This window comes from Diorhabda sublineata, chromosome X (genome assembly GCF_026230105.1).
Source record: "Diorhabda sublineata isolate icDioSubl1.1 chromosome X, icDioSubl1.1, whole genome shotgun sequence".
In the NCBI taxonomy this organism is placed as follows: domain Eukaryota; kingdom Metazoa; phylum Arthropoda; class Insecta; order Coleoptera; family Chrysomelidae; genus Diorhabda; species Diorhabda sublineata.
This window is the reverse complement of record NC_079485.1, coordinates 33,404,576-33,422,370: the sequence shown is the minus strand read 5'-3', so window position 1 is coordinate 33,422,370 and position 17,795 is coordinate 33,404,576. Positions and strand designations below refer to the sequence as shown.

Below are 17,795 nucleotides of genomic sequence, written 5' to 3'. Positions count from 1 at the left end.
TCTAGTCAGAATATGTTGAAAAAGTCTGTGTGAGTATTGGATTTTATAATACTCTTTTCAAGAGTTGAGATGATTAGTCAGTAATTAACCGAGCCTCTATCTATATTTCTTTTTCTCCCATCTTCCAACCTTAACTATCACTTCCATATCTTCGGAATTATTGCATTTCAAATAAAAATTACAATATACAATCTCAGCAGTCACTATGTTATTCACATTAATAAGATTGACGAGTTGAAACAAGTTTACTGTTTTTTCAAAAAAGTACGTGCAAAGAAGTTCATTTGAAAATTATCTCTATTGAAACAGGAGGTGAAGATCATTCGTAAGCGTGATTGTCCTGCGAGCGATTTAAGATTCCCTTTAATGCTTGAGCTATTTGGAACGAATTATTCTTGGAATGGTACTCATTCATTGTTTTACCGTGTTCTTCTATTTGTTGTTATTTATATAGAAAATTAATTTTTGTGATATGATCAATTGAGTCACTACAAGGTTATGCTATTTTTTATTATAATCCGAATTTAGATAGAAAGACATACCCGACTAAATCGTTATTCGTGACTGTTTTGCGTGCACAGTATCAATTAAACTAAATGTTTTTTCACAATTTTACATTTTGTATGAACATTTCAAATTATTTTAAAACAATCTGAGAACATTTCAAATCGCTTGAGAATAATTGCAACATTGAAAAATTTTTCTGCAAGTTAAAGGGAATTTCAAATATTCTGGCACTAAATGCCAATCATACATTCTAATTCTGATGTATGTTGAAAAATGGAATATATCAGCATATGACTTCTATCATTTCATCAACACCATGAAAGTCGTCCACCACTACAATCGCGAATGAATGTCCAATTTTTTATATTTTTCAGAAACTACAGTCCATTTTGAATAATCATGGTATCTATATATAAATATCTATTCTTAATCTTTATTTCAATCAATCAATCAATCAATTTTAATCAGTTATTGACTGCTTGGTGAGATTGGAAACATTCCAATTATAAAAAAATTATGACTTTGGTTTAGGCTACATACTGAAGTTTTATTTTATTCAGTATTTACATTGAGATATTTTTTTAATTTGGCTTGTATCCATTTGGACTATTCAAAAGTACTGTTCTTGACTGACTGATCTTGATTTAGCCATTGCAAATTCTAATCCTATAGATCGAATTGAACTACTCATTTCGCGATGTATGAAACTTCAAACAGAAGCGCACAGTTTTTCCCTTTATGTATATCTTCCCAGTTTTTTGAACTGGTAAAAATTAAATACGTAAATGAATATCACTAATTTCAACGACTAACGGAAGTATTATTTGAAAGGGAAATCATTTGTGAACGTGTTAATAACTTTTAATTTAGCATTTCTGTATAGTTCTGAAAACAATACATAATTTAATTTATGGTATTAGTATTACTTTTGCGTCATTTATTCTTGTTAGTTGTTTGATATTTCTACAATGGCTTTTAGTTACCTAACAACACGTTTACTGGAGAACATCACTTCGCGCCAATGTATAAGGAGCTAGCAATCATCAACACATTACGTTAAGGTAGTTATCCGTTACAAATATTGACTACTACACACTAACGCTGGTTTCCACGGCATTATTTTGTACATTGTTTCAGTATTTCATTTCAAACGTACCTGCCAGGTTTTGATTTTCATTAAAGTACGAATAATCTCAGTGTTGACAAAGTTGTTACGGAAGTAGACATCATTGGGTTTGTGTACAATATATGAACCACTATCTATTCACTAACACGTATACTCTAAAAGCGTCAATAATAATGCCATTTGGACTTATTTTGACCACTAAATTTGGATAATTCAAGACTCACACCACCTGTTATGAGTGTCGTAAGCAATGACCGCCCAATGCCACCCTAAGACCCCGAAGAAAAGATGTAGAGTTTTTAAAACAGTATTTTCTAGATATGGGTATAGTGTGAAAGAAAAGCCGAGACGATTCCCCAACAATTTACAATCTACCTGTTATGAGTAAAAGTCAATGACAGTTCTAGAAAACGCAGATATTACATTAGGCCTATAGAACATTCCTAGAAATCCCTACTCTTCTGCAAAAGGCCGCAAGTCGGAAAACTTACTGCATATGTCACGGATTTCTGTATATGTAATCACAATATCCAGTCTTGATAATCATACAGATTTTAATTTCTAGGACAACAATTCGCTTTTGATTTGGTATTAAATGAAATCTAATGACTTCTGAAACTTATAATTGGTATGATGTATCTTCAACCAACAGTCACAATGTTATCAGAAGTTTTGATCATTTTTGTTTTTTTTTTTATTTTATTTTCTTTTGTAAAAGCGTCTATTTAGATTTATCATTTTTAAATTTGATTCGAGTTGGTGAATCTTCTTTGATATATTGATTTTCTTTTGGACCGAAGATTTTGTAACAAAAAGTTACATTCCTCATTTTATGGGAGCTTTTTACCTTGTACTCATTGCAATAAACGGAATGGGATATTTTATTATGAATTTAAAAAAAATCTAATTCGAAACATTGGAACTTTCGGTTTATTTGATATAATATTGCTTAACTTAACTTAAAATATACCAATTTGTTCACCCCAAGCTCTTTATTCCACAAAAACACTTAAATTAACAAATAATAAATATCTCCAGATAAGTGAAAACTTCTACAAAAGAAAGCAAAAAAGGGTAATAGAAAACCAAACAGTGATTCGTGTCCTCGACAACAATCTGAAATGAGAGTGAATATATTCCTAGCATTTTGGAATTCGGTGATTATCTATGATGGTGTAGATGAATTCACAGGAAAAATCGCATTTTATGAACGATTGGGAAACGTAAAGAATCTGTTACTATGAGAAAACGATGGGAGGGTAGAGTTCGTTTCGTGCTTACTATTCTCTCTCATCAGATATATAATAAGGAAGTGTATATAAACCAGTTCATTACGGATGGCAACTCAAAATTCTGGTTAATTGACTTGCTTTGCTTTAGTTCCAAGACGCAGAGAAAATACACAGTGCATGATAAACATTGCATTGTTTAATGATAATACAAACTTTAGAGGTATAATCTACGAAATATCGTTCTAAACCGAAAAATAAAGTCTAGCAGTTCCATTAACAAACTATTCTAATCCCCAAGAACTACCCAGATTTACTAAATATATAAAAATAGAATATAATATTGAACTTAGAGTAAAAAATATACTTGCATTCCCTTATTCTCATCAGAAAATTCCAAGATGATTATATATATATATTATATATATATATATATATATATATATATATATATATATATATATATATATATATATTCTTCTAAAATAGTATCTATAGTTTCCATTTTCCCTGTGAATATATAGAATGCCACATACAACAATGTATCTGCTCTTACGAATAGCAATTAAGTAATAATACTAACAATTAATTTTAATTCAACAAGGCAATGTTTGTAAAAGTGCAGCCTCTCAACATACAGCAGGTTGGTGAAGCAGCCACTTCTCTTTTATAAAGAGAACGAGCGCACTTCACACCCCACTACTTGCTGCGAAACTAATGGCTTTTAATAAAAGCTGTGACTATAAAAATGTTGATTTATTATTAGTTTGGACGATTACTGTTCACAAATTTTTGCCTTAATATCTGATAATATGGGAATGTATAATTAAAACATTTTTCATCATTAGGCGTTATATGAGTTCTCCTGCTTTTAATCCTAGAGATAGGTAAACGCCATCGAAGTACCTACTATCTCATGGATAACATACTGTTGGATGGCACGCTAACGCTTTTTAGACAAGCTCTAATTGTTTTGGAAATCACACACTTTATCTTTCTAGTTCTCAAAGATTGACGATAAATATACCCTTAACAATAAATTTACTACTACACAAACAAATGAGGAATCATAGATAAAAATATAAAAAGTGGATATTTCATTGAAGATAAAAATTAATTTAGAACTCACTTTTCATAATTCGGTTTATTTTGCAATTCAATAATAGATTTTACATCATCATTACCTTGATGACAAAATTATTCTAAATTCTCAACTTCACATTCTAAATATTATAGTGCCCAAAACAATTTATTCTAGCGATAAAAGTGGCTCCCTCAAGATGAATTTTTGCACTCACTTTTTAATCAGTGAATTTTCCAAACCAAATAATATATGCAGCCCATCAAAGAAAAATAAAATTCAAAGTCCTTGGAATGAAAAACGATAACGTATTGAGGTGGCACTTAGAAGTTGAAAACAAGATTTCTACCGTGCATGTCTCTATTACTTTGTTGCTTTACATTGAAAAGTCAAAATTTCTTCTAATCTAAAAATTCTCAAGACAATAATTAAGTTATGCTGGTAATTTTGAAGATATGGTTATTCAAAAATGAATAGTTTTAGCTTCTTATAATATTAAATCATAATTTCTTGATTTTTCGATTTGCTGCTATACTTTATAATGAATTGTGATCATTTATGTTCTGATATTGAATAGGATATTCCCAAGTTTTTTCTAAGATTTAGATTAGTTTATGGTTGATATTTTCGCTATATAAGTTTTCAATCTGTGAAGAAGAGACCTCTTTCATATGATAAAGAAAAGAGTTTGTATAGCGAACTTGTTAGTTAAGCTATATATTTCTTCAATAAAATTGGCGATAATCCATCCGAGCCAGTGCCTTTATTGATGTCCAAGCCTTTGAGAAGTTTTACCAAATCTCGGTGTTGAAATTGTATTTCTGAAATGGATGTACTTACTGCAGGCACGCTGAGATATATTTAAGTGGATCAAATTTTATTGTTTCTAACAATGGATTTACCAATTATTGAGAATTTTATTGAAAATGTCACTGTAATTATTGATTATGTTAAGTGAATAGTGGAAACTGATAAAATATCACATATATTTTGCTATAACTAGGAAAACTATTTATCAATTTCCACTTGTGACACTTGTAAAAACATCAGAAACGCATCAAGTTTTTCATATTTTGTATAACACATCATTCAAATATGGCACTCCAGGCGAAGGAGCGACAGAAGTGCAGACAAGAAAATCAAATCTTCAATAAACAAGTCGCTATTGAATAATCGTGCTAGAACAAGAACAAATGCAACAGAGTATTATTTACATACATTTGTTGTATTTGAGAAATACTAAGGCTCATTTTAGTTATGGAAATGAGCAAAGAATAAGACAATTGGCAGTGATTTGGATTGCTGAAGTCCACTCTTTACTTTAAAATACATTCGCACTCAAGACCAGCCCTATGAAATTAATTCAATTTCGTTTCTTTCCTTTATAACTTGAATGATCCTAAATGCAACTATCCATTTCATCTATGAATTATTACCAAATAAGGAAATAATCTTCTATTTCGATGACTGCTGATATATACCTGAATATTTAATATTAATATTAGGAAAGGAAATTATAAACTAGGCTCTTTGATAATTATTCAATTCGATAAAGATACTTTGTACCAATCTGTTGTTTTAGAGTCTCTCCCGTCCTTAATCTCGAAAAGTTACAGGGATTCTGATGAGATTCCAATATTCAAGTCAATACAAACTAACAATTTTTTCAATAATTTCTCATTTTGAAAATTTAATACCATCTTATAGTTTGTAAACAACAATGTTTTTAATGACAATGGGAAAGAAGAATCACCAAGAAACTTTCAGAATCCGAAGTTGCCAGAAAGTAACTATACGTATATAAGTTTTACAGCTTCTTATTTAGCAACATACCTTGATAAGCTCCTTTATCTTTTTCTCTCCTGAAAGTAGCGATTTTGAAGAAAATTGCCACATTCAAAAAATATATCGTAATTTATAATTTTCTATGAGTTATTATATATAGAATTCAAGCAAGTATTTAATACCTTTTCCATATCAAACATGTTATCAGAATTGAAAATATATACAAGTGAAGACTAATATTTTCCGAATTCCATTTGAACATTGAGTTCACTCTGTTGTATACTTAGTATTCGAAATTCACTCTATAGTTTTGTATCAACTTTTTTTCCAAAAAGTTAAGAAGGTGGAAACAAGAAATTCAGTCAGAAATATTAACATTAGTGATTAAACCGTTTTGAAAATATGAATCAGTAAGTAAGTCTTACATTTAATTAATTGGACTCCATATCCAATATTTTCACATTTTCACATCAACTATTGCTTTCCGAAAAGGGTGTGGGTGAGTAGGAGATTAAACAGGTGATCAATTTATCAATTTATTATTTTCCTACAGTTTACACACAGCGTAATACAATTTCAAGTCCTGGTACTACTCATAGATATTTTTGTTTCCAAATCTTCTTGTTTTTAGATCTTTTCTTTTTTTTTTTTTTCAAATAATTTTATCTATCTTTTGAAAATAATTGAAAAAAACTAATTTTGAAACAGAAGATTTAGAAACATAAACATATCAAAAGGTCTAAGAAATAAGAAATTAAAGAAACTCATAGAGTTTAGAATTTATTTAGAAATATTTTCATAACACACTCGATTTCAAATATAAAGTTATGTTTAAATTTTTTATTTCACTAAAACCTCTTCCTACGCTACTGTTCACAATGGAAACCGTTTATAAGGATATTATTTTTCGAGATACTTCTTTGTTAAAGTTTAAAATTCGTTTTCTTTCCTGAAGTGTTTCTGGGCTCGAAAGTTTTACATACTTAGTAACTTGAGTAACAATGATCTAATGTTGACGTTAATAGATTGTGAAATAATTGAGAAGCTATCATGTTGAACAGTCTCTCTACATCTGTTTCTAAGCCTCATCCAGGGATTTCAGGTCTCAGGATAGCCTAGAAAAAGTTGAGTGGTTTATGGAAAATGTATATCAAAAAAGTATAATTATTTTAAGCATAGAACTAATGTTTTAATAGAAAATGGATAGCTTGGAATAAATACCTGATGCAATATGAATATAAATACACTTTACATGGTGAATGATTGTTTTAAAAACTTCTCATAAAAATCTTGTTTCCTATTTCCAATCATCAGAAAAAATTTCAAGGAAGAAATAAGATAAGAAATCATGATCCGTTGGTACCTAAAGCATTATACACTTTTTTGTATAATAATATATAATAACTTTGTTCCCCGTGAATAATTGTGATTCTTGAGATTTTTTGGCTGGATCGCCCCTAAGAGGTAGCTGAAAAACAGAGGTCCAAATAACGCATGGGATGTTCTCAGAACTGCAACTTGCAGATGTTTGGTTTGGTTAATAAATAATAATAAATGTCTTGGCGACATTGTGATTTACATTTTATTTTATTTTCAAAACATGAACACCGGTTTGTTACACATTGTTTACCTAACCTAACCTAACCTAACCTAACCTAACCTAACTTATCCTAACCAGTCTGAGTATTAGCTTCTGAAATTTTCTCATAATAATCTTCTACAGGTACACAGTAAATAACAGCATCTGTTTTTTTTCTTTTTACGATTAGGTGACATTCAGCTTCGGTCCAGGTCCTCTGTCTGGAGGACCAGCGAGTAAAATTTGCTTTACTTTGTCCAACTGTTCGTTATCCCATATACCGCGATTACCGTTCTCAACAATTTGGCCTTTTTCAATAGATATTCTATTATCCGAATTTTAGCGAGTCCCAGGAGAATAGATAAACGCTTGGTCATTTTTCGACGAGTAATTAGCTAAAATCCCAACTTGTCTATTGACCTACGATATATATATTCTGAAAATGTTAGATAATAGGGGTGAATAGATTGAATATTAAGGGTGTGACTGTACTTTATCTTAATATTGTGTTGTTTAAACATTCCAGAAAATTTAGGAGTAACCGATTTTATATATAGTAGAGGTGTATAAATAACTGAAATAGAAATGTCTTTTCTATTGATGTAAAATAGAAAATCATTAATTATATTATATGGAAGGAATAAAATTATATAATCTACATACTTTTTAATGAATAATGATTGGAAGGTTAACACAGATATTACAAAGACCAAAGTATAATCCATTACATAATCTGCTAATATAAGGGATATTGAAAACCCCATTGGGGTTCCAAAAATTTGTTGCTAATTTTCATTATTATAAGATAAATATGTATTGTTGAAAATGAATGTTTTCAATTCTAATAGAATTTCTTATTAAGTTTGAAATTTTTACTTATATCGGTCCATTTATGGTGTAGAGATGTAAGGCATATATTTAAGTGTACATCACTGAATAGCGATATTACATTCAATCCCAATAATACATAATTTGATTGTAATATCATATTATTAAAAGTTTTTATTGTTTTAAAGGAGTCTTTGATATAATGTATTTATAGTGATGATATAACATGTGTGTTAAATATATAATATTGAAGTAGACTAATGTTCAATTTGAGAATCAGTTCTTAGGTTTTTTCATAATGAAGTAAGTATTGCAAACGATTGAGGATGTGATGTCAATTCCTAAAAATGATATTTTAAGATATACAAGTATAATATTTACCGATCTATCTCTAGCCCGGGATGGAGAGCAAATGACCGGCCGGAAATATATTAGTTGACAATTGACCATCTATTGTGTGATTCATGATAATTTAAGTCAAATAGTCATGTGAGATTGAATAAGATCGGTTATAATCATAGCCGATACGGGATAACTCACTAGTCGTGTTTTAAGTAAAAAACCAACCGAGGGGATTCTACTATGGTCCGATAGCGTTATTTGCTAGTATTTACCATTCATTACAGACCCATTTAGATCCAATAAAATCGACTCTAATGAGGTTTTCGTTCAGAGACCGTGATTGTTTCCGTGACGTTGATTGTATGACAATTTAACTGTGTATATCTGAAGTTTATATCAATTTGTAAATATAAAATATATATATATATATATATATATATATATATATATATATATATATATATATAGTTAGAGTATCTAAAATATATATAAAAAATTCTCTGTATAAAAGTTGTAATAGAAAGGTTTTACAAATCAAAGTTTTGTAGGCTAAGCTAAGAGCAACAAAAATCTACAATGTTTATGGTATGAGTGGTAATTCGGGTATCTACCTGAGCTACACTGATTCCTGTACCAATCTATCTATCTATTACGATAGAATAAACCTACATCGTTAATATCAAAATAAAATGGAACTTTCGATATTCATGCTGTGGGTGAGTTCTTGATCAATATAAATATAGAAATTGTCAGTGTCAATATCATATTTTGAAAGAAACTGAAATAAGCTCAAACAATTTTCATCTTTCTTGTAAAAATTATTAGGAAAACTAATTTTAAAACAGGAGAGACCTAAAATCAAGAGCATTTAGAAGAATAAACGTATATAAAAGGTCTAAGAAATAAGAAATACAATACATGTATATATAAATTTCTTTAATTTCTTATTTCCCTGACCTTTTGATATATTATCTAAATGTTCTTGATTTTTTGATCGTTTTTAAAGGTAAGATAATATATATATATATATATATATATATATATATATATATATATATATATATATATATATATATATATATATATATATACGACTGTCACTAAATGATGAGTCTTATTCAAACTGCTTAGAGAAACAGGAAACTTGATCCAGAAATAACACGAAATCTATATAACACGACGTCTTTGTTCATAAGATTTCTCATATCGGGTGAATGAAATATAAAAGAGTATACACAACGAATACTACACTTCGCGAAATATTTTTGGATTATTTGGAATTTGATTTGATAAGGGGTTTGTTTGTGAATTCTCAATATGGTAAGAATTGGGAATTCATTTTTTTTACTCTGCAAATAGCATCTTCTGCTGCAACGATATCTATTAAAAACTTTATTGGCGAATCTTTTGTTGTTTATTCATTTATAATATCGCAAAAACGTATGAGTGTATGAATTGCAAATTATCAATAAAAATAATAATAAATATTCAGTTCACAATGATAATGTATCAGAAGAAGACTTTATAGGGATACGGCAATCAATTTGAGCACCTTCTATCCTTTAAGCTGATGTGTTGAGAGCTAAACTGTTGATAAAAATTCAAAATAATACTGTCGAAATTTTAGTTCAGATGCTTTACTACATTTTGCAGTTTCTTTCAATGAAAGTATGTAAAGAAGTTCAAGATAAACAATTGAAATAATGTAATTGCTGAAATGAGCAAAACTATTCTTGTTTTAGTCCATCCACTTTACATTCCCAATTTAATCTAAATCAAAAGTCATTTACGTAAGAAATTATAAGAAAGAGTGTTCAGTTTCGAGTCTATATGAATATTGATTAGGAATTTAATATTACCCAATTCCAACAGGAAACATGAGCTGCTTTAGGAAATTCAACAACACTAAAATAATATTGATACGAATGGGATAGAGTAGGTTTAGGAAACTCAAGATGGAAAGTTTGCCTATTTCTATGATCTTGAAAACGATTCTTATCTAAAAATGACAAGAGGTATGTTATTGAAATGTGCCGTATTCTCTAAACTTTTCTTGAAATCAGATGAAAAGCACCACAGGAAAATATTCATATATTAAATATTTGTGGAATACATAAAAACATATTAATATATATGTCTTAAAAACACTACATTGGCCGACAAGATTTTCGAAACACAAGCGAGACCTTTATTTTTAAAATGGAAATACCCATCCAATAATGGACAAAATTTATTAAACCCTAACACGTACCACTTTTTAATAGCTTAATTATACCTGTGTACATTAGCAGATAGGTAATTTTATAAATGGGCAGTTGATCGTAAATTTCATGAGCGAAAAAATACCTGAACTGTATTATTCAAAATAATAAACATAAAAATAACATTAAAAATTAGTTTACTGTTGAGTTTCATAGTAAGTGGTTCTCTGTTCATAGTGCAAAAAGTGATTATAAAGACGAAAATGTCGAGTCACACGCGCCGCAGTTGTAAAACTTCTCCTGCCAAATATTGCTATATTTGTGGAGAATTTATGGTGAAATGGCAATCCAGGCGATTTAAGCATAAATTCCGAAAATGTAAAAAAATCCTATTTCAGATATTTTGGTACTTTAATTGGAGACCAAGACGAGCAGTGGGCCCCCCACGCGTGCTGTGTTAGTTGTAGCGTGGATGAATGGGAAGAAAAAAAGCATGCCTTTTGCAATTCCAATGATATGACGGGAACCTACTAACCATTTTGACGACTGCTATTTTTGTCTAACAAAGACTGAAGGTTATTCTAACAAAGGAAAGCACAAGATCGAGTATCCACATTAGCCGTCTGCTATACGACCTGTTGCCCAGTATAGATTGCGCCTTTAGATCGATCCGCAAAATATTGTTTTAGAAGATACTGGAGACAACGTATCATCAGGAAGCTCCAAAGAACAATGCACCGACCCTATTTTTACTCCAAGTACCAGTTCCGGCGAGCCACATTTGATTGTTCAAAGTGAGTTGAATGATTTAGCACGTGATTTGAGGTTATCAAAGCAACAGCCTGAACTTCTTGCTTCCCGTCTTAAGAAACGGTACTTGTAAGCCAAAGAGACAAAAATTACGACCTTTAGAAAAAGAAATGCTACATTTTCTGCATTCTACAGAATGGAAAATTCGATGTGTGCGTGTACAGATATTGATGGTCTAATGAAGAAACTTGATATTGAGTATAATCCTAGTGAGTGGCGCCTATTTATTGACTCGTCTAAATACAGTTTGAAAGCAGTGTTATTATACAATGGAAATATAAAACCATCTATACCAGCTGCTCATTTTGTGAAAATGAAAGAAACATGAAAATATTCGCTTGTTTTTTTAACTACAAATATCAGTGATAGATATGTGGGATGGTTATTAAAATTTTAATGGGACTTCATGGAGGGATTACGAAGCATTGCTGTTTTCCTCGTCTCTGGGACAGTCGACTAGTAGATCAACACTATGTGAAAAAATTGGCAAGAAAGAAGTTAATTTCAAGCAGGATCTCAAAATGTTAAATTTATACCCCTTGTAGATCCCAAAGATGTCCTTATTCACATTAACCTTGGATAGAAGAAAGAAGTCTTTCCCCAGTTGAGTGATTCCAAATTAAAGGAAGGTGTTTTTATTTGGCCACAAATAAGAAAATTGCTGGACGATGACAATTTAACTAATAATAAGCTCACCAGACAGGAACTTAGAGCATGGAAGGCATTTGTTAGTGTAGTGAGGGGTTTTTTGAGCAGACCAAACTACCAACAGTTTGTTGATGAACTAGACGCCTACAAATCCCTTGGTGCTCGCATGTCATTGAAAATCATTGCCTCCATTCCCATCTGACATTTTTCCCGAAAATTTTGGAGCTGTCAGTGATGAGCAGGGTGAAAGGTTCCACCAAGATATTAGAACAATGAAGATTTGGTATCAAGGACGATGGGATTCGGCCATGATGGGTGATTACTGTTGTTACTCCTCATAAAAGGAAAAAGTAGAGCCAATTGATATTTACAGTGATTTTTTTTGATGTTATTATTTTTAATAGATGTGAGGCATGTTTATTAGATGTATTCTATGAATATTGTCAATATATGTCAATAATATCCTTTTGCGTCATCATCATCAATATGGGTCGTCAGGTCATCAATACGATAAAAAAATAGAGCTCCACTAACGAACCATGAAATATCAAAAAACCATAAATGCAATTATAAAGATTCAAAAATTTTTGAAACGGAATCTAATACACGAAAAAGAGAATTTTTAGAAATGGTTCACATTCATAAGAACGAAAAAGCTATAAATGATAAAAAATTTATAGCTCTAATAAATTTGATATATTTGAGATGTGGAAACAGAGGAAAAATTAATTTTTCTTATTAGAACAAAGTTCTAAGTTGATTTTATCCACATTTTGATATTTATGATGAAGGTGATCTATCAATCAATATAAATAAGCAAATTGTTAGTGTCAATATCATATATTGATAAAGACGAAACTAATTCTAATTTTGAAACAGAAAAGACCTAAAATCAAGAACATTTAGATACATTTATATATATATATATATATATATATATATATATATATATATATATATATATATATATATATATATATTATATATATATGAATTTATTTATGTGGTTGGATTTTTATTCTATAATTTATGTACGTTGTCAGATGATTCTATTAAATTTGATTTTCTGGAAACTGATTATTTTTCAAAATACCATCACTCATTTATTATGAAGAAATTAATTTTATGTATATTTTAATCTTATAACGAAGCTGTTATTTTGTGATTTTTGTACATAGTTTAATGTTTATTTTATTATCGATTTTAATGAGTGTCATTAGTGAAGATAAAGAATATGTTGTCCTATCGAATCCATCTAGTTGATGATGGCATTCTTCCAGAGAGTTAATTTTATTTTTTGTCACGTAAAAGGCATGTCTATCTACCATGTTTTATGAAGTCTAAGGTAAGTGAATACGCTGTGTGGTATATCTATTGCATACTCTGCATATAAACAGGCTTGCTGAGTGCCATTTTAACAATATCCATAGTATTTTCAAACCAATTCAGTGTTTAGTAACTATTATTATGAAATTTTACTATTGTGTGAAAGCAGAAACTGGAACAAATATTTGTGTGATTATTATTCAGAAATATTTGTTCAAAATATGGTAGTAACGCTCGATTTAGATTTTAAAATGTGGCAAGGCAAGAGAATTCAAAATAGAGATTATCGATTTTTTATGAAATCACTGATAATGTAATGTTTCTCTTCTTTTATGATTTATTAAAACTATTTCTGGGTGATGAGGTGGATTAATAAGCACACATTTATTACCCTTCCCGCACATAGTTGTAAGTTTAGCCCCAAAATTTAAATTATTTAAACTTTGAACACCCCGTTCATATATATATATATATATATATATATATATATATATATATATATATATATATAAATTTCTTGAATGTTCACGTTTCGTCAAAATTTATCTTTCTTCTAAAAACTATCAAAAAAACCTAATTTTGAACAGAAAAGACCTAAAATCAATATTCAGATGCATTTATATAATCTGATAGGTGGATATATCTATCTACCATTGTTAGTGCAGTTAATTATCCCACCCAACTCCTGACCAAATATCTTCTGAAATTCTTCAGCCAGTTGCTAAACAAACCTAATCCTACGTCAAAATCTCTCGTAATTTTATTGATCTACGCAAAGGTTTAGATATTTTTTCCATAGATATTTTTGTCAGCTTTGATATTATCTCCACATTTACCAACATCCTCATCGACGCGTCTATCTTAGACACTAGTAACCACATCGCCCCGGACTACCTTTCGTTCATCAAAATGACACTTTTGTCATTTGGCTCCATGAAAGAGAAACTTTAGATTCCTGTCCGCTCCACCTAAATGACATACGTCCTTGTATACAGTTCATGATAGAGGTGCAGGTGGAGTCATATCTGCCGTTCCCTGACGTCATAATCAGAAAACTTTTTACACGGTTCTCATCCAATCCCATCATCATCTGGTCCAACTTAACTCTCTCATTGTTGCACTCGTATCACGATCCATCTCATTCACGGACACATCCAGTCGACCATCTGAAATCAATTTTTTGAGACAAACATTGATTCGAAACGGTTTCAACAAATCCAAAATTTCTAGGAGCATCCACAAATTTTCATCTCCAACTCCTCCATCGTCCATCCTTCACTGGTTTGAAAGATTAAATGAGGATATCCCTTCCTTATATTAAATGTGTAATAAGCAACGGTCTGAACACAAGGGAGAATAGTCAGAGTTAACTAGCAACTTGGAAACGCCTCCTTCATCCACCTCGCTCCAATACCACTCCGACTAACAATAACATTTATTACCCTTCCCGCAAATTATATACTTCTCACGCATGCCAAAAAAGCACTGAATATTTCAAACCAACGCGATCATCATATAGTTCACGTCAATTTGGACATGAGAAAAAACTGCAAAATGAATCCCCAAATGTTTGATTATTGACCAAAGGCGTGCGAGGGTAGAAGCATCGCGTTGGATTTGTGCTCGATTTAAAAACGATGTAGACTTCTTAAACCGAATTGTTACTATGGATGAGACTTGGGTACAATTCTACGATCCCAAAACAAAGCAACAATCGATGGAACGGCGACACTCTGGTTCTCCAAGACCTGAGAAGTTTCGTGTCCAAAAATCTGCTGGAAAAGTTCTTGCTTCAGTTTTTTTGGGATTTCCATGGAGTAATCATGACTGATTTTTTAGATAAAGGTAGAATAATAATAAGATTACTATTCGACATAACTGACCACTCTACGAGAAAAGTTAACAAGAAAAGATGCGTAAAGATTTTCCACTAGGTCCCATTGTTAGTGCAGTTAATTATCCCACCCATTTCCTTCCCAAATATTTTCCCGAAATTCTTCAGCCAATTGCTAAACAAACCAAATCCTACGTCAAAATCTCTCGCCATTTCATTGATTGATGGAGCTCCAATTGATTTTCCTCATGACTGAATTCAATCATTTTTCTACTAAGTAAGCTACAACTTAACCTTTGATAACAGAATACAGTTGATTCAACAAATTTCTGGTTCTGCTACCGCCACCTAGAGCAAATTAAAAGCGCTCCTAAACATGACGTCTGCACCGGAACGTGTTGAATTTTTAGCATATGTGCCAGCGAACATTCGCAACAGTTGCCCAACGGTCTGCTGAATGCGACTTATGTTACTTAATTCCAGATATGAGTTTAAAAAATCACTAAAAAATCGGTGAATTATTTCATAAATATAGAATTGATTCAACAAATTATGATATCATTTTCTCTAGATCTCCGATATTACGAAGATCTAGATATTATTACGAAATAATATTTTGACATTGGTCTTCCTTCCTTATTTATCGAATATTATTCAAGATACTTTTCCTGGGTACCTTCACTTCACTCATCCAATAAAATGAACTATTTACTCTAATTGCCTATCTAATTATAGCTGTGTTTTCAATTTGAATTGATGTACATAGTAATCACAAAGTTAAAATGACCATCGCAATGAACAAGTTCCAAATAAATTAATATTCTAGAATAACTTTGATTTCCTATGTCTCTCTATTATAGTTTTCTTTTGTCGTTATTTAAATTAAATTATTAGAATATATTCAACATATACATTTGAACGAGGATGCTAATAAAAATCATGTATGTAACTCTATTCGTAATTGTTTCATACGTGACAATTACCAAGAATTTACTTTGCGTATAGTGACCAAAACCAACAAATCAGCTAATTTGATCTACCAAAAGTTCTCATTCTCTCTTTTAATTACAACACTCGTAATTACTACAGTTTATTCTATATTTCGTGAGCATCCATAATAAAATACTAAGGAAGTGATGTACAATCTGAAATAATACCAATACTATTATTGTGAACTATTTATTTGGAACTTATTTATTATTTCATCCACTGTGTGCCGTACCATATATAGGTTTCAAAGAAGTGAATCTTATAATGTATTTTAATTTATTGCAGATACGTTTACATTATAGTGAATAGTATAAATAAGTAAATATCACTCATATTATTTTCTTTTTGTTTGTAATTGCTGCTGCTAATGCCTCCAGATTGGTATTTTTGACCATGTCATCACGTTTAATATAGTTTTCAACTTATATTGAAGCTGGAGTTACCTACTGATATTTTCTAAGAAAAAAGTTTGCTTGCTCGGAACCACATAGTTAATAGACAAAATTCATAAATGATTCGCTATAATGGACGGTTTGTGTAATAAACGCTTATGTTCTATCGCAGAATCAAAATCTTGTTGAATTTATTCTTTTTGTGAGCTTTAATATTTTGAAAATTATCGCTGTGGAAATTCAATATGTCCTATATTAAGTCGTTTTTGTTAATTAATTTGGAATTTTGAACTTATGAAGAGCTTTCTATAGAGTCGCAGAGTTGACCAGAATAGAGATTTTTGGTTTTAAGCCCATTTTTAAAGCTTTCCTTCAAATTTGGAACTTTTTCAGTGGTAATTTTGAATTTGCACTTTTTTATTTGTTAGTTTAAAAAATATTATTTGATGAATGGGCTTCAACTTATGGAAAGGTTGACAGTGAACCTCTCAAAATTTGTTGTTAGGGAGTTATATGAATATAATCCTAGATGGAATTTCCTGCTTTGGAACACGAAGATATCAATGTCGATCTAGAATTAGGAGCTAGCATGGATGATGTGGTTACTGTTGTAGTTACGAAATTGACATAAAAATGATGCACATATAGATTAAGAGTATCATCCAATCAAAAGATGTTATGGTTGGACAAGCTTTGTTGGTAACTACTTTATCGTTCCCATTGTCATTGAGATATTGAAATGGCGATAATTATTTAGCCCTGGTACCAGCGAATACGATATAATTTCAGAAAGATACGAGTACACCACTATATTACTAACATACTGGGAAATAGGTAGGCGAGAATCGATAAAATAGCCAGCGGCAACACCTGATTTCAAATAACATAATTTTATTTTCTTATGTTAATTTTACTAATACATCTGGCATCAACCTATAATTCGAGTTCAACTCATTTCGAAATTGTACAATTGATTCCGTTCGGCTTTTCCTCACTATATATGTGAATATAATATCAGAAATATAACGTTTCTAGTTATTATTCTAACAAACGAAGAAGACGGCAGATAAATAGATTTTTGTTAATCTCTCCTTTTTTTCTAGTGTTGATGATATCA

General features: G+C 30.5%; 1 protein-coding gene across 3 annotated transcripts in view; it reads right to left on the bottom strand.

Moving 5' to 3' along the window:
* Positions 1-17,795, bottom strand: part of LOC130451732 (lachesin-like) — a 272,197-nt gene that overhangs the window by 235,821 nt on the left and 18,581 nt on the right. The window lies entirely within an intron of this gene.